The 27,577-nt window shown below is 38.5% G+C and overlaps 1 long non-coding RNA gene across 1 annotated transcript in view; it reads left to right on the forward strand.

Moving 5' to 3' along the window:
- Window positions 1–27,577, forward strand: part of LOC122801378 — a 149,590-nt gene that overhangs the window by 11,523 nt on the left and 110,490 nt on the right. Inside the window, exon 2 of the long non-coding RNA XR_006364698.1 lies at window positions 5,414–5,506. This is a non-coding gene — a long non-coding RNA (uncharacterized LOC122801378). The remainder of the gene's footprint in view (window positions 1–5,413; window positions 5,507–27,577) is intronic.

Here is a 27,577-nt window from a genome sequence, read left to right on the forward strand (position 1 = left end):
AGTTTGAGTATAGGACAGCAACTTCCTTTAGGATGTAGTTTTGATGTTTGACTTTATGTTGGGGGTCCTTACAGGATAGGCAGGTAGATATGCAAGTCTTACAGCAGGATAGAAGGTTATAAGCTAGGTAGGTTAGGGAGAGGAGAAGAACGTAGCAGATTAAAAAATGGACAGTAAATATTTATAACATTAAGCATTAAGCAATTAGTTTGAGAGGCAGATAAGCATTAATAAAAACCACCATACACAAGTACTCCTACTTAGAAAGCTACAAATTACACAGAAGATTGGAGCTCTATAAAAGCTGAACACTAGGGTGAATTCTATATTCTTACTCAATTTCAAACCATGTAGGGTAAATCACAACACATTTCTTTTAGCAAACACTAGTATAGATTAGACTACAGGCATTAACAGTATCAAAAAGTAACATTTCAATAGATCATGAGTCAAACAAAATGACAGTCCACATGGAGCTAGTGGTGATTAAGCAAGGTAAGTTAAACAACTATTATACAGCGTATAAAAACCTTTACTTTTGGCTATATACATGGAATAAAATTCAACACACAGTAAATCATTGCAGATACTTTCCAGTAAAAACAGGTGGTGGTAGGCCAATAGATTTAATTGGAAAAGGGTTTTAGTTTGGTGCAGGCTTCTCTATGTGGAAGGAGAGCGTCCACTTTTAAGCAAGAAAGTTATTACTTAGACCGGGAGGAAATGGGAAAGAAGGTACAGCCTCTTATTAAGCCGTGTTAATTTATGCTGCTACTCTCTTATTTGTAAGGGTAAAAGTAGCTATGGAAAAAATTATGAAGAACTAGCCTGCGTTTTGCAGCAGTTTTAACAACCCATCCGGAAAGTAATTCAAATTTAAAATTGTGCCTAACGCACAATTTTATGCCCCTCTGGTATTGCTACCCTTAGAAATAAGCAATGATAGGCAGAGGAAACTACCAATAATGGCACCTATACGCAATAAGCACTATCGTGAATGCACAGCTGATTTGAAGCTAAATAGCAGTCCTGATAAGCAGGGTTAATTTACGCTACTACTCTATTGCCTGTAGGGGTAAGGTAGCTATGGAAGAAAAAGTATGTGGAACTAGCCAGCATTTTACGGCAGTTCGAGCATCCCATCAGATGTCAAATTGAGCCTGAAACTGTGTGCCCAAGCAATGTTATGCCCTCTGAAATGCTAAACTTTTAGAACTGGTAAATGGAAGACAGCAAAGTCTATGAATAATGGCACATTGTAGCAAATTATCACTGTCGTGTATGGACAGCTAATTTGAAGCTAGATAGCGCTCCTAGTAGCACAGCGTGTTTGAGGTAAAGTGTATGGCATACATACAAGCCATGTGGGGGGCTCCAGTAGAGAGGCAGAACTTTCAATGATCGAAATATACTGCCTGTTTAACTAACAGTTTAACAGAGGTTCATATCAGATGCTCCGTAAAACATGCGAGGTGAGATTGTCCAAGTGGAAACGTCACACTGTATAAAGTTGTAGATACGCTATTCTTATTTAATTAACATACATCTAAAAACAAATGGTCACGCTTAATCACCCTTGGTCAAAGTTCCAAACTATGGGAAATTCTGATGCTAAACTCTGCAGAATAGCAAGTTTGTAGCAATGTAATTGTTAGGGTAGAGAAGCGTTTAAGCAGAAGACATAAAATGCTCAAGTGTTGAATATGTCCCAACATTGTGTAGGTTAACAAAACAGTGAGCGACCAACTTATCTGGCAGATATCGGCAATTCTAGTGAAAAAGCAAAAAAAAAAAATGCTAGAGCAGGGATAGCCAGTTGGAAATGCTCTTAGATGGATTTAAGCCGAACACTGCAATAATCTTTTACACTGAGCAATCAAAAAACCCACAGAAACAACACTTACAGCTCAGGAAACAGATAGGCAAGAGTTAGCTCTCTTAGCAAGTACAATAAATGAAATGCTGCAGGAGTTATCTTACACAGAAACAAACATCAAGTACACTCATACAGATACTTACAATGATAGAAGCAGACCCACTGGGCCAGGGGTACACAGCAGCCAGGAGGAGAGTAAGCCTAATAAAGATGGCGACACGCTGGACAACCCACCTTTATGCTATTTGGGTCAGGATATGAGGTAAGAAGAATGGGAATAGGACAGGTGAAAAACTGGGAGACTAGGGTGGGGCTAACCCCAAGTAAGAGTGCTAGCAAGGGAAAAACTCCATAGTACAGGCAAGAGTTGACAACAGAGAGTGGGAGGGGAGCAGGATAGAACAATAGTTAGAAAAAACAACAGGGTGTAGGAGAGCAGAGGACAGGCAGGGGGAGGATAGTTCCAGAGAAAATGGAAGTAAAGTGTAAGGGAGAAATGTAAAAGAAACAAGTGAGGAATAGCTCAGAGAAACAATCTGTGAACAGCTGAATACAGCTATCTTATTAGAGGTTCGAGGTAAGAGGGGGATGCTAGTATATTTATTCAGTAACAAGGGATAAAGGACTGTAGAAGGAAATATAAGGAAAGGAAAAGGGACTACACAAAGTACAGATAAAATGCAGGACAAAAAAGTGTTACAGAGTGGTCTAGTAATGATCCAAAAGAGATAAAGGTAAGGAATATTTAGAAGCTTATAGGAGCCTAGGGAAGGGAGCCACCTAGTGGACACAAGATACAATTACATTCAAGTAATTTAGGAAGGAGCAGAAAACAGACACAGAGCTGCACAATCCAAAATAAAGAGAGACAAATACCCTGTAGGGTAGATAGGGGGTTAAGGCCGTTGGGTACCAGGTTCAGGTGGGAGATTTAATACAAAATACTAAACTGTAAACATTTCTTAGTTTTAATGTAATAGCAATTACAATTCAACTTCACAGCTTAGATGAGAGGTCAGACATACTTTCTCTGATTCTTTCGATGGTGGGGAGTTTGAGTATAGGACAGCAACTTCCTTTAGGATGTAGTTTTGATGTTTGACTTTATGTTGAGGGGTTCTTGCAGGATAGGCAGGTAGATACACAAGTCTTACAGCAGGATAGAAGGTTATAAGTTTCTCTGATTTTTTTGGATGGATGGGAGTTTGAATATAGGACAACAACTTCCTTTAGGATGTAGTTTTGATGTTTGACTTTATGTTGGGGGGGATTTGCAGGATAGGCAGGTAAATATGCAAGTCTTACAGCAGGATAAAAGTTTATAAGAATGATAGAAGCAGACCCATTGGGCTAGGGCTACACAGCAGCCAGGAGGAGAGTAAGCCTAATAAAGGCTAATAAATACCTGTGTGAACACTTCCAGGCAAAGATCCTAAATCTTCTAGACTTTGTTGCATATTTGAGAGATAATACATATATCCCCCCATTGTCTCTTTGTGAGTTGCTTATCCAGTCTCTCTTCCCAATCTTTTATAAGCTCCTCTGATTGATTCTTATAATTATCATACAATATTTTATATGGTTTACTACTTATGCCTTTTTATAAGTCGTCACCTGCTGAATTTGGTAAAAGGTGGGTGTAACTGCTTTCACAGAATTGGAAATATGTCAACTATTGATTTATTTATGATTTGACAAACTGCAATCATGATGGATTTTTTACTGTTTTTTTATAAATTTGTGCTACTTTCTATTAGATCCTACTTAATCATGGAAATGAATGTGTCTGTTTAATGTTGTGTTATAATCTGTTCATAATATGGTTAAGAAATCTTTAAAATTTTCCTCTAGGCTATGAGACATCTGAGGCAACCATTTTTTCATGTAGGTATAACTCAAATTCTTAAACTATTTATATGAGACTGAGTTACACCTGCATGATACAAATTGCCATTGCTGACTTTTGAGACACTGAGCGATTCCTAATGGTGACAAAGTAGAAGACAAGAAAGTAAGATGAATCTACATCACATGCGATTCTGTTGTACATAGTTCCAAAGCAAGATGTGATGATTTTGTTTAAACCAGGATTCATTATACAGGATTATCTAAGAATATGTAGCCCAAGCAACCTCTAGGACAGCATTTTTGTTTCGTACACTGACTACTTTACATAATATTTTGCAGCACTATTCTTAGTTTTGTTGAGGTTATGGTTTGACTGAATATACCATGCAAATATAAGGACTGAGACTGCTAATGTTAACAGGTGGCAGCCTGTCATGGGTTTATAATTCTGTACCGACACCTATTTGTAGTTGGTTAGGAGAAGTTATAACAGGTAAAAATTATGAGTTCACATTAAGATTTCTTTGCTGTTTATTGTGAAAATATGTTGATTATGTACAAAATGAAATGTGCAGAATAACACAAGATGAAAACAGTGTTTTTCATGTTGCTTACATAATTGTGCTATCACAGACTAAAGGATACAAAAGAATATTCTCTCATCTCACGCCCCTGCTCACACCATAAATTTGCCATCTTCATGTACTACTCTTGATGTACTCCTTACTAATTCTTAGCACAGCTATAACTCACCATCTATTCAGTTTAATTCCAGTTCAGACCACCTATCACTTTTTGTTGTGCAAAAATGAACTCCAGTTAGCTGATACTCCCTATAACCCAGGAATGCTTTACTTACCACACCTTGCACTTCAATTTTGCCTCACAATATTTTACCCCATTTAACAATTCTTCCTAATAAAACAGAGAAGGGTGAGAGAATACATTAATTTCACCCCTATATGCACAAAGAGAAGTCATTGTCATAGTAAAAATGTTTCCTATAAAACTTTCCTTTGCATAAAAATGCCTGTAACACTTAACATGAATTTTAGTAGCAAATAGGCCTTATTCCACAGTGTAATAAATTTAGTCAGCTGGAAGTTGAACAATGTCATTATGTAAATAATATTTTATTAATTATAACTTGTTATAGGAATGGAGTCCAGAGTCCATTCTGATGATTCAGCACTTGATCTTGGGAATGAAAATAAAACTTTGAAGTGTGGTTAGCAGTACTGATTCTGTAAATAAGTCTGGTTTGTTAAGATAAATATCTCATTCACTTTTTGCATAAGGACACATATGCCTGAGTAGATTTTTGCATTATTTCATAACAAAGAATTGTATAAAAAAGCATGTGTCCAAGTAAACAATATTGAAATACTTATGGATACTGTAAGCATATGAGCTAATTTTTGTGAGTGCACGTTTAATGGTCTTTTCCAAACACTTCCTAGATGATTGCAACATGTGTAACGCTTTTGTTAAAAATAAATTATGGAGCTGTATCTTACAAGTCATTACAGGGACTGTGCGATGTGAATTAATGAGATAAAGCTTAAATCTGGGAGAATCAGGCCTGAAATAAGGAAAAACCTGTAAGGATGGCCAAAAATTAGATATGTAATGAGTTAATAAATTAATACATAACTGTAATACTAAAAGTAATGCATTTCATTTCCTCAGAAACAGCAACTATGACATCTAGTCAAGTACCAGAAAGTACAACAACTTCAGGTGCAATGTGGAACAGTACATCTGCCAAAGTCCTAACATCAGGTGAGGAAAAAAAAATGGAGGTATTGTTTTACTAGCATCCTAAAGAATAGAAAATGCAGTTGTGTTGCATTGTTTGATTGGAAATTAGCAGGATCTCCACTATTGCCATAAATCTTTAGCTTTTTTCTTTGTCAGCATAATTTCATTTGTATTCATTTATAGCAATATGTGTCTATCAATCTATTTATATAGGTAGACAGACTGGGAGACATAGAAGAAGGCATAGCTAATAATTAAGTCAGACTGAGAATTGATCACAGTTATTTGTAATTTGACAGGCCAGTGTCCTTCAAGTAGAGAAATAGTGGTGGTCAAATCATTAAATAGTGTTATAAGTATAATGAAATTAATGTTTGTCATTCAGTAGTAAGAAAGCATTTTCACAAGCAAATTTAAGTCAACATTACAGCAAAAATTAAAACTGAATGCATTTATTTCACCTCATGTAGGGCAGTGCACACAGAACAGCCATTGCCGTGTTAGAAAGCATTCTGTTCTAAGGGAAGTCTGGTGAACTTCACAGAGTTTGTTTAGGTCAGAGTCAACCACTCATACAAGGTGAGCCATGAATGATAATCATGACCTCCATTTGTAAGCCACACAGAATGTCAGACATGTCATGCAGCATGACCCATACTATAACAAGAAACACTGTGGAAAGTGTTTGGACTTCTGAATGGTAGATTTAACTGTTTAGACAGTTCTGGTGGAGCAGTGCAATATAGTTTAGACATATGCAGCAAAATATATAATTCCTGATGGTGAACTCGTCTCTGTACTATTCCTCGAGCCTTTGACACCATCTCCCATTCTCTCCTCCTTTCTAAGCTCTCACACTTAGGCATGTCCATTTCCGCTCTTGACTGGTTTACAAACTATCTCACAGACAACAATCTACCAAATTGCTAATCCCCCTCTCACCTTCTTTCACTACTGCCGCTGGAGTTCCCCAAGGATCTATCATGGGACCCCTTCTATTCAGTCTTTTCATTAACAACTTTCATTCTGCTATCACTCATGGATCTGTAGTAAAATATCAGATGATTCCACTATTATCTCTCTTGAACCTCAGAAACTCAACTCCACCTTGACCCAAAACGCTTTCTCCATTATGGAAAATCAGATGACCAATAACCACCTTGCCCTTAACCCCAACAAACCAAACTCCTGATCTTTATACCCAAAAAAATTACTCTCAACAAATCAAACTTTATCATCTACTCCTCTAACAAAACCTAATAGAGGTAATACCCTATACCAAGTTACTTGGTGTTACTGTGGATGATAACTTAACTTTCAACCAACACATCCATAACAATATTGAAAAAAACACACCAAAAACTTGGTACCCTTTGCAGACATAAACACTTTTTAAACTACTCAACTAGAAAAACACTTGCCCATATATTTCTCCTACCCTCTCTCCTCTACGGTGCCCCCATTCTCGTAAACATCCAGTCTTGATTAAAAAAATAAGATGGACACCTGTTACAACAAAATTGCTAAGTTTGTCACCTGTGCAAAATATTCTTTTCATCACTGACATTTTTTACAATCCTTGAACTGGCTTGAACTCAAACAACACCTCATATATATACAACTATCTACAACACTCAAACTTATATACAAACCTCTAGAATGCCCAGCCCTCACCCCACCTCTAACTCTCTGTCAACCAAACCGGCATCTCAGATCTGAAAATCAATCTCTCATCCAAGTTAACAGACCAAAACTCCCTGCAGGTCAGTATCTCTACTCCTTCACTGTAGCCACACTGTGGCATGCTCTTCCATCTCATCTCCATACTATAAATAGTGCCCCTTTATTTAAAAAGTCTTTACAGCAATATCTCTCTTCTCAATGGCTCTGACCATGTACCATCTCCAACTCCTCAATAACCTGATTTCCTGATTGATCCCCTCAAACCCATCACTCATGTCTTTCTCCTGTCTTAATATGTCACCCTTGGAAATCTATCTATGCAAAATTTGCCTCAATTGGCATACGAAAATTACTGTAGTTACCTACTATGTTTATGCATTCTATATAATGTACTCTGAATAGTCCATGTGTTTAAAATGCATTATATTATTCTATATGTTTATGGCTATCTGTATTATCTATAAACTCTTTATATATTGATACCCTACCGTGAATCACTGTTTACACCTTAACTAATAGCCATTAAATTGTACAATGTTCCAAATTACTCTTCTGTTTATACACTTTTTGTAACTTAGCTATATTTTAGATACTCTTGTTTAATATATTTCTATTACCTTGTATTCTGTTATGGAACTTTTCTCCCCGGGCCTCCACTAAAAATGGGCTCATTTCAGCCCAGTGGACTTTCCCGGTCAACAAAAGCAAATAAATAAATATATGTAAAGTACACCTTGCTACACAACACAGTCCTGTGAAAACAGCTGGTGCAGCTGGACAACACTTTGCTAGGATGTGGTGTAAATTACATAATAACAGTGGCAGGGCATGGAAGAGATGCAGAGGAAGGTGATTAGAATGGGTAGCCATAGCCAAGGCAGGCCTCAGTGGTGTACTTTGTAACACTGAACAATAGTAGCTAATTGTTCACAATTGTGGGACATGACATGTACAGCAGAATAATATGATGTATGCATATCTCCCATCTACCCAGAATTTTGCAGAATGGAAAGATTTTTTCCCTTGTAATTTTGGTCTGTTCTTCATATAATTTGTGTTTTTTCTTTGAAATTATTGTAGATTTAAGTCACTGTATAATGTCAGACATTTGACTTTCTGGTTTCATATCCTTCAGAAAATGCACACCAATGCAAAACTTGCTTTTCTAACAACTTTCTAAGTTTATAAGAGCAATATTTAAAATCTGTCTCTCATTTTTGGGCCTTTGTCCCCCCCTTTCTTTTAACATTGTATAGAATTCTTGTACTATGTGGTTGAGAGGAATGGATGTATGCTGTAACTTCAAGTAACTGTTCACACATATCCATCACTTCTTAAGAATTAATGGCACAACAGCTTTTGGTCTTTCCTTGTGAATGAAACACTATTTCTGAAATATCATGGTAAAACTAATACCTGTAACACTGACACTATAATCTATCGTTATTTGAATTACAAATCAGCAGGAATGGAAAGGTCATAGTCTTGCCTTTTAACAGTTATTTCCCCCTTGACTGCAGTGGGGAAAAATGAGTCAGTATATCTCAAAAGATGTTATATACCATATGCAACATATAACAGATATATGACAGAGGATTATGAGTGACTCGTCGAATATAACCAGATTGTGTGTTGGAGACATGGTTGCCAAGAAATTCACCTTGAAAGTGAAGCTTGAGAGATGAATCCTGACATCCATGTGATAGAACACATAAGAGATGAGATGATCATAGTTTTTTTAGTGTATGGAGTTGTATCTGCTCTATGTACCACTAATTAAAGGGGAAAATGTTGCTAAGTATTTTCACGGCTTTCAAAGTTATAAAACACTTAGCGAGCACTGTCAAGAGAGGTAGTATAATGTAATCCATTACAATTACACTTACTTCCATATTTCTCCACTGTCCAGATTTTCACATGATATCTATATTATTGCTTCATATTTTTGGTCGGTTCTTCATAAACTATGTGGTTTTCAGATGAACCACTGAGGCTTAAAGTCACTGAATAATGACATACATTTAAGTTTCAACATTCGCATTCTTGAGATTGTGGAGGAGAACACATCCTTTACTCTAGTAAGTCTCTTTTAAGTCTTTTTATTTTTTACATGAAGTTATGTACATGTTAAGGGTATAGACAGCAGGTGGAAACAAATGCTTTGTTCTTCCGCTGTCATTTGCTAGTGACTACAGGCAGATTTTACTGCCTAGCATGGGACCTGACCTTAACAACTTTTGTAGGGGGTGCTTAACATTTGTCAAGGTTAGGTTGTGGGCCATTCTGGCTCTTAATTGGTTTGTCTTTTCCAAATCTCGGAGTGTAATCAGTGCACTCCATGCACTACATACGTGTTATATAACATTATCAGCTATAACAACATCAGGCATGTTAATTTCTGTGAATATAACCTTTAGTACAAAATTCACACTGGAAAATGTATTGTCTATCTGTTCGATTACTTTAGAGATCATGGAATAATAATCTACACAAACTAAATAATGCTTAATTTTGATACACACACACACACACACACACACACACACATATATATATATATATATATATATATATATATATATATATATATATATATATATATATATATATATATATATTACTGTACTTGCAAGGACTAGGTAGATTATCTCAAAATGCTTTTTAGAGTATAATAATACAGTGAATTTGCATACATGAAGACACACACACACCCACACACACACACAACTCTGCCCACATTTTTCCCATCCATGCACAATTTCAACTGTCAGAACAACTGCCTATGCATTCATTTATTATGGTGATGACTGAAGCACCTTGTACAGGTCTTGCTTTCCATCCAGGTGTTAGTGTCCTGCTTTGTCATGATCTCCTTTAATTCACATGCAGTATTTAGCCTGGCATAGGTTCATAATTTCAGAGGTGTGTACTGGGCTAATGGTCCCGGAGCCTTTACAAGCCTAGCCCATAGGATTACCCTGGCATCATGCCACCCGACCTTAGTTCCTAGTGCCTCTGTCTAGTAGAGCCACTGGAGTGATCCCCAGGTGAGTTTTCTTTTTCCCATCCACTCGTCAAGATTTCTCTTGAAGAGGGCCAGTGAGGTGCTCTGATTGACATGTATGGGAAGTCTATTCCATAGCATGGGCAGTCTCTGGGTTATGAACCTGACCCTCCAGCATGTTCTGTCGATTGTGGTAATGAGGTTGAGGTCTCTGGCGCGTGTGGTGGAGGGATTGGGATTTCTTTACATGTAGCATTTCTAACAGATGTGGGTCAGACATGGCTTTGTAAGTCAAGCAGAGATTGGCTCTAAGTAGGCGATATGAGACAGAGAATAGTGAGATACTTTTGCAGCTACTTCAGTTGTTGCAGGTGTCTACTGAGGTACATGCCAAATGGGGTGTTGTACTCGATGACTGGCCTAATGAGGGAAGAGTAGAGGGAGACAATGACCTCTTTCTTCCTGGATGCAAAACCCTTAGTAATGAGATGTGCCACATAGAAGGACTTTTTGACCACAGTGGCAACGTGGTAGTCAAAAGAGAGGTTGCTGTCAACCTGTGTTCCCAGATCTCTTATAACACCTTCTGTGTTCAGTGGACTACCATCAATGTGGTAATTCAAAGGAGCCAGGTTTTTCCCAAAGGGGATGAAGACACATTTTTTGGCATTGAGCTTAAGGCCATGGTTCTGACACCAGTCGTTGGTCTCATTGAGGTCTTTCTGTAGGCTGTCAGCATCACTTGGGGAGTTAATAATAGCTCCCAGCTTGCAATCATCTGTGAACTTTGTCAGCCAGAGTCCCTTTATGTTGGCCTGGACTTCAGAGAAGTAGATACCAAACAGGAGGGGACCCAGGACTGAACCCAGTAGGACTCCACTCGTGACTGGTCAGAAGTCTGACTTGGAGTCAGCTACTTTCACACTGTGGGTTCTATCTGTGAGCCAGTTTACAACCCATCTAGTGATATAGGGGTTGATGCCTAGCCTAGTAAGTTTTTCTATGATTCCTGAGTGGGAAATGGTATCAAAGGCCTTGGCCAGATCAAGGTAGGCTGTATGAACCACCTTACCTTCATCCACAGCTCTGGTGACTGACTCAAAGAAGTCAACCAAGTTGAGTAGGCATGATCTACCCGTCACAAAACCAAACTGTGTGGGATCCAGAGTTTGGAGATTCCCTATATCCTTGTTTATTAGGTCTATGATGATGCGTTCCATAGCTTTACATATCAGACTCATCAGGCTAATGGGGCAATAGTTCTCGGGGTATGTAGTCACTCCTTCTTTGTGGAGAGGGATGACTGTAGCAGTGCGCCATTCGGTAGGGACAAAGCCTGAGGTGAGGCTGTGATTGAACAGGGCACACAGGTGAGGTTCCAGTTCACTCTGTAGTTCATGTAGAACACAGCCAGGGATATTTTCAGGTCCCATAGAAGCTGTATTTTTGGCCTTGGGCAGTGCTGTTTTAACCTGTGCAGCAATAATACTGGGTGCCTGGCAATCTACTGGTATTGTGATTGGTCCTTTGGGGGGAAGGGGTAAAGTTAGCACTGAATCTATTTGCCAGTATATTTGCAATATCTGTTGGCTCAGTATAGGAGATACCATTGTGCAGTAGTTCAGAGCAAATATGGGTATTGCCATGGAGATTCTTTGCATAAATATAGAAGGCCTTGTGGTTGTCTTTACTATCTGCTGCAATTCTGTTTTCATAGCTAGCTTTAGAGGATTTGATGAGGGATCTCAACTTTTTGCTGAGGCTGATAAGGGAGTTTTTCCAGTCTTGGGACTTCACCTTATTCTGCATCAGTTTCCTCTTTCTGTTATAGAGTTTGTTTATGGCAGGGGACCACCAGATTGCCTTCCTTTTTTTGAGGAGAGCGCCTTAGTTCTATTGGGTATGGTGAGATCCAGGCATTTGTGTACGTGCTTGTACAGTGCATTGGTGTATGATATGGTGGTCATGCAACTATTCTCCATTTGCATGGGTGCCGTGAACTTAGCCACCTCTGTTTTTAGGAGCCCAAAGTTAGCATTGGAGAAGTTTTTCTTGGTGGTTACCCTTATTGGTGGGGTGGGAGGGTTGTGGATTTCTGAGGTGATTAGCTTGTGATCGGATCTAACCAGGGAGGAGCTGACTATTGGTGTAGAGCAACAGTCACCCATGTTAGTAATGACCAGGTCAAGGATGTTGCTACATCTAGCGGGGGTAAGAATGAGTTGGTTTAGGGCATTGGAATTAATTAATTCCAGGAAGCGTTGGGCAAGTGTATTGTTACATGAGTAGTTTTCCCAGTTAATGGAAGTGTAGTTGAAGTTGCCCAGTATGAGAGTGTTAGGTTGGACTGTAATATTCTCCAGGGTGCTTAGGAATGTGGAGTGTGAATCTTGGGACATGTCTGGGGACCTATAGCAGGCTACGACCTGAATCTCTGTCTTACCCAATATTAGCTGCACCTGAAGTATCTCAGATGTGTTATGTTGGGCTACCAGTCTGGAGGTGTGCACATCCTTTATGAATATGCAAACACCACCGCTTTTAGAGTCCAAGATCTGGGTCTGAAAGGTGTGGAATGAGTTGTAGCCTGGTAGTGCAGAGGTGCTTTCTGCTGCCTTGAACCAGGTCTCTGTTACAGCAAAAATGTCGATGTTCTCCATTTTAAGGAGTACTTCAAGCGAGTGCATTTTGAGATTTAGACTTCTTGCATTGAGCAGCATGACCCTGAAACTGCATTTGTTTGTAGCTGTTACGGTGGTAATTTGGTCTTTGGAACACCATCTAAAAAAAGACACTATAGGGGTGGCAAGAGCCTTGGCCAGTAGCCAGAACTCCAGGGATGACAGATGCAGGCCATCTCTGGCAAAGCATTGAGGTCTGTCAGTCATGTTATCCCAGGGAAACAGATACTGGATCCCCTTAGAATTACAACAGAAACTTAGCCAATTTGTTGAAATCAATCATTTTCTACTTGTACTGTGGTATCATTCCGGATGATGGTGGGATGCTGCTCAGGGCTAGGGTCATACCCGCCTAGGCTATATAATCTGAGAGCTACTCCATGTCTCTTTTCATGTAGTCCAGGGAGGTATGTCTCAGGTCATTCACACCCACATGTACAATGACAGAGTCATATTTGTACCTGTTGTTGAGGGACCTGAGTGCATGCGTTATGTGGTGGATCCTGGCGCCTGACAGGTAGCTGACTGTTACTTTCTCCTTATTCAAACTAGCGACATCAGTGTGCCTCACTATCGAGTCACCCATGGCTAGTGTGTTGGGCATGCTGTTTTACCTCAGGGGCTTTGGTTGAGTGGTACACTGTTTAGGAGAATTATGTGTCCCGTGATTAGTCTTGTGTTGTGGTGGTCAAGTGTGTTTCTGCCTTGAAGGTCTCTGCTGTTTGATTAGACTTTTATTGAGAGCCTCCATGAAGGTGGGTGTGTGGTTTGTGTTTTTATGTGAAGGCAATGCTGGTGTGTGTTCTGGAGGGTTATGTGTTCCATGTGCTGTGGTGCAAGTATTGACCTTCTCCTCTTGACCAGCTACTCCGGTCTTGGCTGGAGAGTGCGTGGCTTCCAATTTGGATATATAAGTGCATCTTGAGAGCTCTTTTCAGTACTAATGAGCATCAGCGTGTGGTCCTGAGTTTGACTTTTCTTGAGTTCAATTTATAAACTGTGTGACTCTAAGCTAGTCACTTAAACAGTAAGAGTTTAAAGGGCACCACTGAAAAGGTGTGCTTATCTCCAGTGGATTTAACCAGTTAACAAATAAATAAAATTGAAATTAATGAATGGAATAACAAACTGCAAGATATTCTGTATCAGCCACCCAACATACTCAAATACTATGTTAATAAAACCCATTATTCTGTTATAAATCACATCTCTAACCAGCATAGAAAGAATGCTTCAGCAGGCCACATTGGATATATGACTCTGTGCCACTTCTTTTCAGACCTCCCTTTATAACACCACCAAAATCTACATAACCAATAACATTTTGTGGCATCATATCAACTTCAGCAGACACTAATTTCATATCAAAGTTATAGTTTGCAATTGGTTTATTTCTAAAAATGGAGTATGGATTCAAGCCTAATATTTTATTTTTTCCAACTACATCAGAACATGTTTTAAGATAGTATTTTATAGTGGCATTACGTTTCACATTATCGATTTTGGAGTAATAGATTAAATATTTGTTTCTAACACTATGCAGTGATAACCAAAGTTCAGTTTATTTAAATCATTGCAGAGCAAGATTAGGATTCCTTCAGAAACTTCCTTTTTGATTAACACCCTTATCCGTCATGACCTGAGCCAATGGGTGCAACAAACATACAACCATATATACACGAAGAAGAACAAATGATAAAAATATATAGTAGTAAACTAGATATATACATATTTTAGCTCAGCATTTTATTTACCATCAACAAACATAACCTGCCTGATAATTTGAGCAATGGAAAATACATTACCTAAGAAATAAATCAAAAGGAACAGTAATGATGAATGTGATGGCAGAGATGAAGATTATGACAATGGTAAGATTTATATTTCACTATAGGCCCTAATAAAATTGCCTTTCTTATATTGAATAAAATAACCAACAGGATACACCACGAGAACACGAACTGAAGATAAAAACTCCTTTATTCCAGACAGTAGATAAGCGCTTTCGCGTGCTTCATGCACGCTTCATCAGATCTATTAAACATAGTCAACCCCATCTCTTCTTATAGTAGCCCAATCTATCAATTAAGCATTAACAATTGAATAATTGACTAATCATTAAAATTTCAATATTCACTTTTAAAAGTCCCATGCACCGATATTTTGTTACCATCAGATCAGCCATTCTCAAGTTCCCTTTGAAGTTACATATAGTATAAATAATCATTACATAAATCAAATAAAAAATAATAAAAAATAAACTAAAATAAATTAACCATGCGATTAGTGCCTGCATCTAATCAAAACAAACATATAGCTCATGTAAAGGCACATTCTCAGAAATGTTACATGAAAAAAGCTGTATAAATACGCTGTATAAATACAGCTGTATAGAAATGTTGCATAAAGAGCTGTATAAAATAACTGTATAAAGACAGCTATATATAAATAAAGGCTGTATAAAATAGCTACCTTAACTAATATCTGTTTAAAAGTTATATAAGAATATACATACTGTAACTGTACATCACATGCAACATCTTAAACATATGAAACAGGTATAAAAACATATTCACATGAGACCGATGTAATAAACCGTATCTATTGCTTCTCATTTGATACCTGTCTTCATGTCCCTGGCATTATTATGTGTCTTTAGATAGCTAGTAATAAATAGTGAGAATCATGTTGCATAATCCATAAAATGAAAGTGTCCATTCATCAATATTAACCCACATCTTCTCTTGCCCATGTCGCTGGTGTAATTCTATGAGACAGTATAAAGACATATGTCCACCAGAAATCCCAACTTACTTTAGATGTAAAACGTTGTTCAAAGTAACAAGTTTAAAGAATATATATATATATATATATATATATATATATATTATGCTGTTAAAGCAGATATTATACAATCTAGCACCCAATGAGTCTGTTCTAAATCAATCTAACATCTAACGAGTCCAGTACTAAAGTGTTTCAAGCTTCACAGCGTGTGTAGAGTCCTTATACTACTCTAAGGTGTGATAGTTAGTAATATGGTATATCAATGTTTCACGTTACAATATGACTTTTTTGAAATAAACATATCACTAACTTTCATTCACAACCAACTGATGTTCATATGTTGGAATTATATCTAAAATGTCTATGTGAGTATATATACTCCTGTCTAACCATCTAACCGGAAACTCATATCTACCTATAGATTTATATATATATTTATAATATATATACAGCATATGAGTCAAATTTAACCCGTAGAAGCCAAATCTATAGGTAGATATTACTAACTATCACACCTTAGAGTAGTATAAGCACTCTACACATGCTGTGAAGCTTGAAACACTTTAGTACTGGACTCGTTAGATGTTAGATTGATTTAGAACAGACTCATTGGGTGCTAGATTGTATAATATCTGCTTTAACAGCATAAGATATATATATATATATTCTTTAAACTTGTTACTTTGAACAACATTTTACATCTAAAGTAAGTTGGGATTTCTGGTGGACATATGTCTTTATACTGTCTCATAGAATTACACCAGCGACATGGGCAAGAGAAGATGTGGGTTAATATTGATGAATGGACACTTTCATTTTATGGATTATGCAACATGATTCTCACTATTTATTACTAGCTATCTAAAGACACATAATAATGCCAGGGACATGAAGACAGGTATCAAATGAGAAGCAATAGATACGGTTTATTACATCGGTCTCATGTGAATATGTTTTTATACCTGTTTCATATGTTTAAGATGTTGCATGTGATGTACAGTTACAGTATGTATATTCTTATATAACTTTTAAACAGATATTAGTTAAGGTAGCTATTTTTATACAGCCTTTATTTATATATAGCTGTCTTTATACAGTTATTTTTATACAGCTCTTTTTATGCAACATTTCTATACAGCTGTATTTATACAGCGATTTATATACAGCTTTTTTCATGTAACATTTCTGAGAATGTGCCTTTACATGAGCTATATGTTTGTTTTGATTAGATGCAGGCACTAATCGCATGGTTAATTTATTTTAGTTTATTTTTTATTATTTTTTATTTGATTTATGTAATGATTATTTATACTATATGTAACTTCAAAGGGAACTTGAGAATGGTTGATCTGATGGTAACAAAATATCGGTGCATGGGACTTTTAAAAGTGAATATTGAAATTTTAATGATTAGTCAATTATTCAATTGTTAATGCTTAATTGATAGATTGGGCTACTATAAGAAGAGATGGGGTTGACTATGTTTAATAGATCTGATGAAGCGTGCATGAAGCACGCGAAAGCGCTTATCTACTGTCTGGAATAAAGGAGTTTTTATCTTCAGTTCGTGTTCTCGTGGTGTATCCTGTTGGTTATTTTATTCAATTTCGTTGCTGCTTTTTGCTACAGGATACTTTAGGAGGAATAGCGGTAATTTGTCTACTTTCTTATATTGCAAAAATATAGCTTTACCTTTGAAAGTAGATCATGTAAACTGATGATGTGAGATATGAAACCCTGACAGGAAGGTACAGAAAGGAGCTTGAGCCTGGAAAAGTAAAATGCCACTTTATTTGATCTCATGTTTCTATGACAGAATTCATACTGGTATATCTTAGTTTTAAATATGTAAGAATGTTATTAAGCTTTATGGTCAATTTTTTAGTTTCTTGTGTTAAACTCTTTAAATACAGAGAGAGAGAGGTTTACATTACTGTAATTGCTGTCTTTTAATGAAGAGGCACTAAGCACTGTTAGACTTTATGCATTCATTTCTCTTGTTTACCATTTGATTACATGACAGAGTTATGCCTTGATACTTAGACAAAGTGGGGGGAAGTTTGATTGTTAAACCAGTGGTCACAGAAAAAAAAAGTAACTGTAGATACCCTGGTGGACAAATGTTGGGCCATATTCAAAAATATTTAGGCTGTAAGTATTATACACTTGTCCACTAAGGGTAACCATCCCAATATTATGGATGAAATAATGCCTTCAGTCATGAGCCCACTTCGGAACACTAGTTTTGTTGGGCCTGCAAGTTCTTTTTGGAGTTTTCCGTACTTTATAAGGAATAATTTAGTGAGATCATTACAAACTCTTTCTAATAAATTAATGACAGGTAGGCACAGTCCCAAAATCTGATGTCAGCCTATAGTGGTTCTCAAATATAACTGGAATAATTAAATCAGGTCTGAAAATTTGCTGACTTGCCAGTCTTATCCATAATTCTACAAACTTATAGATCAACCTGAACTTAATGTATAAGATATTAATGACATTACACTAATAGCCTTTGGGGAACATTTTGGTACAAAGATCTCACATACTGAATCTGCTGGTATCTCTTGAAGAGGTAACATTGTCACTGGATAACAGTCCGACCACATGTGCCACTTACTTAGATGTTACAAATTCATTTAACACTATTCCCAAAGGAATACTACCAAATCATTCAAGTCAGTGTCAGTGGTTATATAATTCAAAGGAAAAAAAGCTGGCTGAGGGGTAGAATTGAAAAGAAAAGAATAACAGGTTACCTATCTGACCCTACCGAGGTATTCAGAGAAGTCCACTGAGGCGTGATCTTGGGACTACTCCTTCAGAATCTCTTTTTTCAGAGTCAAATACAGGATAAGAATTCTGATTCATGAAATATGCTGACAGCTACAATCTGGGACTATAACTACCTCATTTAGGGATACAAATATATAGAGAGAAGATTTGAACAAAACATAGGTATCTGTTGCAATAGCAGCAGTCACTGTCTCAATGTCACTGAATGTAGTATTGTCAAATATAGAAAATGTTGCATAATTTGTTTTCAAAACTAAATGAGAGACACTAAATATGTGCAATGAAGGTGGCAAAGATATCTGCTAATTCTGCTGTAGCTGGGTTTCTGAGTTACAGCAATGGGACTATTGTTATAACTTTTAAATTTAAACCAAACAGATTTAGTTCAAACTTCATAACACTTACCCCTCCAGTATTCCCAGATCCCATACCTACATCAACACCCACTCCAATCTCCCATGAACAAGTTCTCAAAGAGCTATTCAAGGCTAAGAACACTACTTCTGTGGGTCTGGATAACATAACTAGTTTACCTGAAACATGACTTGTCTGACCCCCTACAGAAGTTATTCACTATCAGCCTCTAAACATGTATCTTCTGGGATAAATGATAACAACAGTCAACTGCTTACACAAAGGTGGGTCATCAGTGGATCTAGATGATTATAGACCATTTGCCTGACCAGCATCTTCTCTAAGGCTGTAAAAATGGCTATTATGGAATTAATAAATAAGGACATAGATTACTCTCAACCAAGCCAGTCTGGATTCATCAAGGAAAAAATCCTGATGACTTAACCTGGTTGACTTCTTTGAGAAAGCAACTGAAGCAATAATGCATGATGGCTAATCAGTAAATACCACATATCTAGATCTTGAAAAAACATTCAACACCATCCCACTCTCAGGTATCACAGAAAAACTCTCCTTACTAAGTGTAAATCTCTATGTAACTCATTGTGTAGCAAATATGTTCACAAATTGATGGTGCAGTGGTGCAGCGGTAGCGTTGTCACCTCACAGCAAGAGGTTCTCCGATTCAATTCTTGGCTGAGGTGCCTTCTGTGTGGAGTCTGCATGTCCTCCCTGCGTTAATTTGGGTTTCCTCCGGGTACAAATACATGAATCTGGAGCGTTTCTCCCTGGGTCTCCGCTGAAAACTGGCTTTGTTCCAAGTCAGACTTTCCCAGTTAACAAATGTTAAATAAATAGATCCCTTCAAATTAAGATGGGTGTCAGTATCTCCTCCAAAAAACCTATCACTAGTGGTGTATCCCAGTAGCATTTATTTCTTGGAGGTCAAAGCAAATGTTAAGGATTTATGGCTGAATGGCTGAGCAAGTTTGTAGATGACTGTAAACTCGCTGCCATCATAGACTCCCCAGAAGATACCAAAATCTTTCATGGGTGCTTTTCTCAAACAAGTAGCTGGTGTCAAAACCATGGACTAAAATGAAATGCCATGAAATATGCAATCATATCCTTTAGCAAGCATGACTTCCCTTGTAGCTATCACATTAACCACACACCCCAGAAAGATGATCCCATAGCCAGGGATCTTGGATTTTGTGTTGACACTGAACTATCCTTTGATCCCAATACATCCACTGTTTTAAGGAAGTCCTTTCTTATTGCACAACTTCTATCTAAAGGTATGGCATCTTCTTCAAGGGATATAATCATTCCTTATTAATTAACTCTCATCAGACCAATCATTGAATATAATGCCCCATTCATTACGTACTTCTCCAAACATTTGTCACAACTGCAGTGACCACAAGGCTTTCTCACTAAAAAAAAAAATCAAAGGCCTAAATCAAAACTATGCAGACTATCTCATAGCTTTGTCCCTCTTCTTGGAATCATACTTGCTATTAAGTGGCGACTTCTGCCTTATGTGTAGATCCTCAGCAGATGCTGTCCTATTTGACTTACTACACATTCATGAGTTCAATGGTAGCGTGAACACCTACTTGAGGGATGTCAGTCATTTATGGAAAAGAAACAGAGCATGTTGGAGGAATAGCTATGTATCCAAGAGAATGCCTCTTCAATGGAACTGTACATCAAAATTCTCCCCTTGCTATATACAGATGCAATATGGATATATGGATGAAACACTGCAAATTCAACCCCATTTTAGCACCCACATCCCTCACAGATAGGAGCAACAAGTAAATATTCCAACATATCCTTTTTCTGCCCACCTCTGGGTTATTTGTATGCAAAATTTATAAGCTAAAAGCTACTGTGGGAATGTAAGGTTAGACTTCTTAAGATTCTCACAGATCATTGCCTTGTAAGTACATATGAAAGTATGAACTTGTGTATATTTTTCTGTAAACATTGTAGCTGTGGAGCCTTTCTCCCCAGGCCTCTGCTGAAAAAGGGTCTGCTTAGACCCAGTCGGACTTTCCCAGTAAACAAATAGAAAATAAATAATAAATTCATAAAAATAACTTGCATAACTTCTGCCAACATTTTTAACTGTAACTACATGCAGACTACTGCTGAGTTCTCAAGAATGCTCCTGGCCTTTGGTAGTATTACAAAGATGAGATGAAGAACCATCAACCTAGCAGCATAGGAGACATTTATGAGGCCAGGGTCTCAAATGATATCTCTCATCCAAGAACAAAAAATAGCTGAGCACAAATACTTATTGACAACTTAGTAATACTGAAATAATAAGTAACAGATATGAAGTCTTCTGTCACCTTTTAGTCATTCATGCTGGAAGAGGCCATATACCCCTGTCAGATCACCAGATTGTAGTACAAGCCATTCAGAACAAAGTAGAGGACCTAGAGAATGGGCAATACAGCAAGTCACATTTTTGGTAGGTCTGTCATTAAAGAGGTTAATACCATTTTAACAAGTAAAAAGCAATAGATATAGCTACCCACGGAAAGGTGTACTGCAATGTGCAAATTTCAGCATAAGCATAAACAACACAATCATTGGAATTCAGACACATCCCATGTACTGCAGTAGGAAATTTGCATTTTGAGCAGCCGTGCTTGGAGTGTGTGTGATTCAAGATGCACTCAGTGCAAACAACAGAGACTGAGCAGTAGAGATATTTCCTGCATATACTAACGGCTATGTAAGCAAACTGTAATGAGTGATATTATTAAAATGAGTGGCTGCATGTATGCAAATGTAAAACAAGATGGGAGAGTGATTCAGAAATGTACAAAAACCATGATGCAGTGTGCAAATGGCAGTGTTAACGACCACAGCAAAATCTTTGCATATATGCAGGGGAGTCAAAAAAATATGCTACAGTGTGAACATGTAAATGCAACAGCCTCTTATTGCTGCTACATGTAATGGTGATGCATGACACTGCCATTGGAGGCACTGTGACATCTGACCTTGCTTAACATTTCAAGATCTTCATGACATTGATATTATAGATGAATACCATGTGGATAGGGACACCATACACAAACTAGTAGAGATCTATTGAATTTATCTGTAGGCCAATGGGAAATGTAGAATGCTTATTCTAATGGATACAAGGGTATGTATGGCTTTATGTATTCTAGCTGCAGTAAACTTTTCAGCAAACAACAGGGGATACAGTGGGGATATCTCAGGTATCTGCCTTGAGAATACTACACCAATTTTTCAATGCCATGTTGCAGCATGTGGAGGAGCATATGTGGCTCTCTTCTACTATAGAGGAGAGAGCCAACACCATGCAGAATTTCTACAATATAGCCCATTTCACTGAGGTTCACAGGATCACAACTTTACCCTCATTAAAATAAAGCCCCACCTGGTGAACTGGAAAAGTTATCACTTTTTAGCTGTTAGGTGGTTTGCAAAGCACAGGGTGCCATCTATAGTGTGTCTGCAAGCAACAGTGGCAATGACTCCTACGTATGGCACACTTGTAACCTTTTTCAATGGTTTGTGAGAGGTGACTTCTCGCAGGCACATAATGTTGGCAATGCCATATATGTTCTGCAGCCCTGATGTTGTCAATCTATTTGAAATCCACAGACCATAACAGATGATGGATAAAACTATACCCTATCACAAACATGGGTCATTGAAAAGCATGTGTTTGGGCAGCAGAAGTCGTGCTGCTTGGCTGTATCTGGCGGTGCCTTGCAGTTTGATCCTGGCGCATGTGCAATAATATTCTCAGTGTGTGTGATGCACCACAATATGATAAACAGCAAGCAGTTGCAGCACGGAGGGCAACTCGATGATGTACATCTCACAGCACAACAGGCAGTAGAAGTTGAACCAGATGAAGTATCAATGGTGGACCAAGCAGCAGAGGAAGAACATGTGGGTACAGTGTGCCATGGCACTGATAAAGAGGCAGTAGCAGGACAATAGCTGTAGCCCTTAGTAAAACATATACACTACAGTGAAAGTAGTGCATGCAAACCCAGTACCAAACTATGCTTACCAATGCATAAGTTGGCCACACTGCATAACAGACATAGCCCAAGTAGCAATGTACAAAGGGCAGGCCACAGTTATCATTATTTGCATATGGGCAGAGGGAACACAAGAGTGCCAAGTTTTTCACTGACAAATGGGCAAATGCTGTAAACTGTGCAAACTTGGGACTGCAGTGTGTGTGGGTGTGTGTGTGTGTGTGTGTGTGTGTGTGTGTGTGTGTGTGTGTGTGTGTGTGTGTGTGTGTGTGTGTGGCAGGTAAGGAAGAGATTACTGAAGAATGCTGTTGGGAGAGGCCATTGTCATTGGTTGTCTGTGTCTGGGGGCTGCAGTACTGAGTGTGTGAATATGCTGGGAAACAGCCTCAGCAGTAGTTTCTGCACTGTGCCTTGATCTAATTGACAAGGACATACATAGGACATGAGTGGGAATCCTGTGCTTGCCACAACTCATAGGAGCTGCCTCTACCAGAAGTTTTATGGGCTGTTCCATGGTCCTGGCTAGATGTTGATTTGCTGTATGACTGTGACTGATGTTCATTAGCAGTTGCGCCACTACCATGACTGTGGGATGCTCTCTCCTGTCTGTTCATACCACCAAATTTGATACCACTATGAAAGCACTGCTGACCATGGCCATCTGTATCTAAAATAGCTTCTATTCATGGAGACAAAAATGGATTAGTTTGCATGCACCAAGCCTGTATGTGACTGATTCTGTCAAAAATGTCACACATGCTGAACATGCACTCACACAGCTCATCCTTCACATCTTATAACACCTGAATCATCTCTTGAAAGACTGCTATGGTGCTAGACTGTGCCTCTATGATGGCCCTGCAGATATGTTGGGATAAACCCACTGACACATCTACTTCTGGGGAAGATTGCTACATATGCCATCTACATGCATCAATACACACACCAATGTCATCACTTCTTCATTCTATGGAGCTTGTGGCAGACATTGATTGCTGGCCATAGTGAGTGACAAACTCTGGCCTGACTGAGTATGTCCACACCAGCCAGTCCACCTTGTGTGGTGTTTATCTCTTGGGGGATGTGCTTAAGCACTGAGATTGTGTCCATACTCTGGAGAGAGGACTTTTTGTGCACTGTCCCTGTGTCCAGCACTGATACTGTACTCCATGAGCTCATGTCAGCTGTTCATTGCCATCATTATCAGAGTCTGAGCTCCCTTCAACATTAGGCAGTGGAAATTCTAAGGTGGTGGAGCTGGATAGCGATTCTCCTCTGAAGCCACCAACACAGAAGATCCAGTGTAGGTATGACCCATCACCACTACTGTAATCCCAGTGCAGATATAATCCAATGGTGAATACTATCAGTAATAGGGAATACACCTTAACTTGTGCAGGTTCCATTAGAGGGTTATCCCTTGATGCTCCTAAATTACATGAAGCACACACTGTCAGTGTCATGTTCACTAATTAAAGGAGCAAGCAAATTATCCGTGACTTAATACAAGGAGAAAAATACACACCTGTGACTTCTGCAACAAATATTTTTGGGGTATGCTGCACTTTGCTCTGAAGTCCAACACCCTGCAGCGGGACTGTGGCAAGTCTCTTCCCTGTCCAATAGGCACCAGAAACTCCTCTCTCTCTCTCTGTCAGTGGTGGCTCAACTGATGGCCCACCTATCATTGCTGTATCCTCCTGTGCAAGGCAGACAGCATATTTTTCCACATCGCAGTTAAAGTCAAAGTCTGACTTGCTTGTAATGGCAGTCCCAGACATCAACTTTAGTGATGTTTACAGTAAGATCCTGCCAAACATAGTCATGGCAGGGACTGATAACAGTCTCCTACTGACATACCTCTTGTGTTTAACATTTATTTGTTTCACAGACTAATTAGTACTTGTTAAAACAATTAAGAGATGCTTCCCAGTTCACCACAGTAAGTATTTCTACAGAAAAATATAATTCACATTGACAGATAAGTAATTTTAAGGAAAATGCTGCATATACCTTCATCAAAATAGTACTTTTGCTTTCCACAGGGTTAACTGCTCTCAGCAGGTGAAGTTCATTTCCAAACATAACTCTGTCTTCTTTCATAGAGTGATGAGTTTCTTTCGACCTGCCTGGGTTTATATCATGCTGACTGTGTCCTCTGAGCATGATGCTTATGTAAATGAGAACTCAGTTCATGAATTTATTGGAACCATTCATTCTACATGCTGTACTTATGACAAGAGTATTGTGGACACTTCTACTTGATGTCATTCACATGCCTGAGCACCTACAAGGTGCATTGTGCATGCATGGGTATGCTAATGTCAGTAGGATGTTCCTGGCATTTTTTTTTAAATCTGATCAGTTTGCGGTTACCAAGAGCACTGTCTTTGTAATACTGGAAATGTATATTGTAAACCTGGGGTCTATATTAGAACTGTGAAAGCCCGTTTAAGTGAATACATAAACGTTGGAACTTATTGCGCGAACTGCAAGTACACTGAACTCCCGAAACTGCGAAATTCAAAATCTCGAATCGGCATAATTGGCTCTTCTGCAGTATAGCTCCGTAAGGTAAGTGTGCGATAGTTATGGACCTTAGGGTTAGGGTGCAGGTTAAGGTAAGTGCATAGATAGTAATGTATGTAAGGTTTAGTGTAGGGTTAGAAGTAGGATTTTGTTAAGTGCATGTATGTGGATTATTTGTTTTGTTTGGGTATAGCTCATTAAGGTAAGTGTGCGATATTTATGGACTTTAGGGTTAGGGTGCGGGTTAAAGTAAGTGCATAGATAGTAATGTATGTAAGGTTTAGTGTAGGGTTAGAAGTAGGGTTTTGGTTCGTGTATGTATGTGGTTTATTTATTTTGTTTGGGTGGGTAGTATGTAGCGAGCGGTGAGGTTGGCCAACTATGCTGGTTCGGGATTTTGAATTTTGCGATTTCGGGCATTCGGTGTACTCATGGTTCATGCAATATGTCTCAACGTTTACGTATTTGCTTAAATGGGCTTTTGCGATTCTAATATAGACCCGTAAACCTGAAATGTGGCTGCCATATTTCATGCCTTCTATCTTCTTTTTGTACAAGTTTCAAATGAAACCTGATGCTGTTCACAACACTGAGTCGTTCAAAATTCTGAGAAAATTCTCCGAATGGGAAAAGGGCATGATGTGAGATGCCAGTCTTTATTGTCAAGTATGAGACCTAGAAAATGGCCATAGTTTCAGATGGAATGGTGCTTGTATGGCACCCTAGCTGTATTCACAGGACACCAACATCTTTTTCCACCTGCTGCATATATATCATTTGAACAATTGCCAGGGGGCTGTTATGAGGGTCCCCAGTATAAGAAGGATATTCAGCCAGCACTGTCCCGCAAGGGTGGTTGTTGATGCTACTGGCATCCCATATACTGCTGAGCAATGTAGATACCTCTACAGTGACCTTAAGAGTGGCCTTCTAGACCTTGTTTTCTGCTGGCAGAAAAGGTCAGAGTGAGAGCTGCTATAATTTACTGTATTTTTTCTAATGTTATCCTACCAGTATGGACTGTACTGTACTTACATATCTCATCTCATCCATAGTCCAATAGGCTAGAATGGAAAATTATCAGCAGTACCAGAGGAGGTGGACCATTTGTTAGTATGTGTGCTTGTTAGTTGCTTGATGTTTAGCTGTAGTAGTGTTACATGATAAAAAGGTTGTGAGTTATAGTCTAACTACAGGTGCTTTGATTCCATGTGTATTACACAAACTACAGTTCAGCATGGGGGAAATGATTCCAAGAGTGCTTTCCTTAGAATGGAACATCCATGGTGCTCCATCTGTCTGACATTGTGGTGGTTGCATATGACAGACATTATGTCTTTTATAGTATGTAGGGGAATATATACCTAATTATTCACAGCCAGAGCTATTTCTGTATTTATTCCTACTTACAGCACACATCTTCCACTTGACAATCACAGGCAGTTCAGCTAACATAAAGGTGCATGTGCATCTGCAGAGGGAGCAGACATGCCCTCTAGTCATGTCCTGTTGGGTCTTCACTTGTTGCAGACACTGATGTTCCTGCTGGTGGTTTAGTCAGGAGTGAGGACCCCTTTATTAGGCACAGCCAATGAGCGTTGAAGTGCTAGATGAAATGGTGGACCAACACCTTGATGTCTACATTGGCCACATGGAAAGGCCTCTCTTGTGACTTGAAGAATCATGTACATGCTCACCAATTGCCACACTATTAGAGCTAAGACTAAGTGATGATGCCCAAGGTGGTGTCTAGATTCTCATTGGGTCTGACATGGGAAGGATGGTACTGGTGGTTATGACTGCCATATCTCCCATAATGGTGTTTATCTCCGTTTTGTGCCTATTCCTTCCATTATTTGTTGTCCATTCTTTTCCATCCCCATTGTCTTCTCCCTTTTTGTCTAATGTCTCCTAATCCACTGTGTTCTCCCTCATTCAGACTGTCAGCACCTTCTCTGTCAGTCTTCTTTGTCTTCTTTCTGCATGTATCTCTGCTACCTACTCTAACCCTCTTACTATTCCTTCAACTTCTTCCTTCCATATTTTGCCTTCTTGATATGTAGAAAATGGGCACCTGTCCACCCATAAAAAGTATTACCCTAACTTTTTCTCCCCCAACCTGTTCATTGTTCCCCACATACCCAGTCTTGTAATTTAGTTACCTCAGTTCAAGTTTCCTGACAGTGTTAGCATGCATTTTCTGAAGGATATG

This window comes from Protopterus annectens, chromosome 4.part1 (genome assembly GCF_019279795.1).
Source record: "Protopterus annectens isolate FY-2018-M chromosome 4.part1, PAN1.0, whole genome shotgun sequence".
NCBI classification, from domain to species: domain Eukaryota; kingdom Metazoa; phylum Chordata; order Ceratodontiformes; family Protopteridae; genus Protopterus; species Protopterus annectens.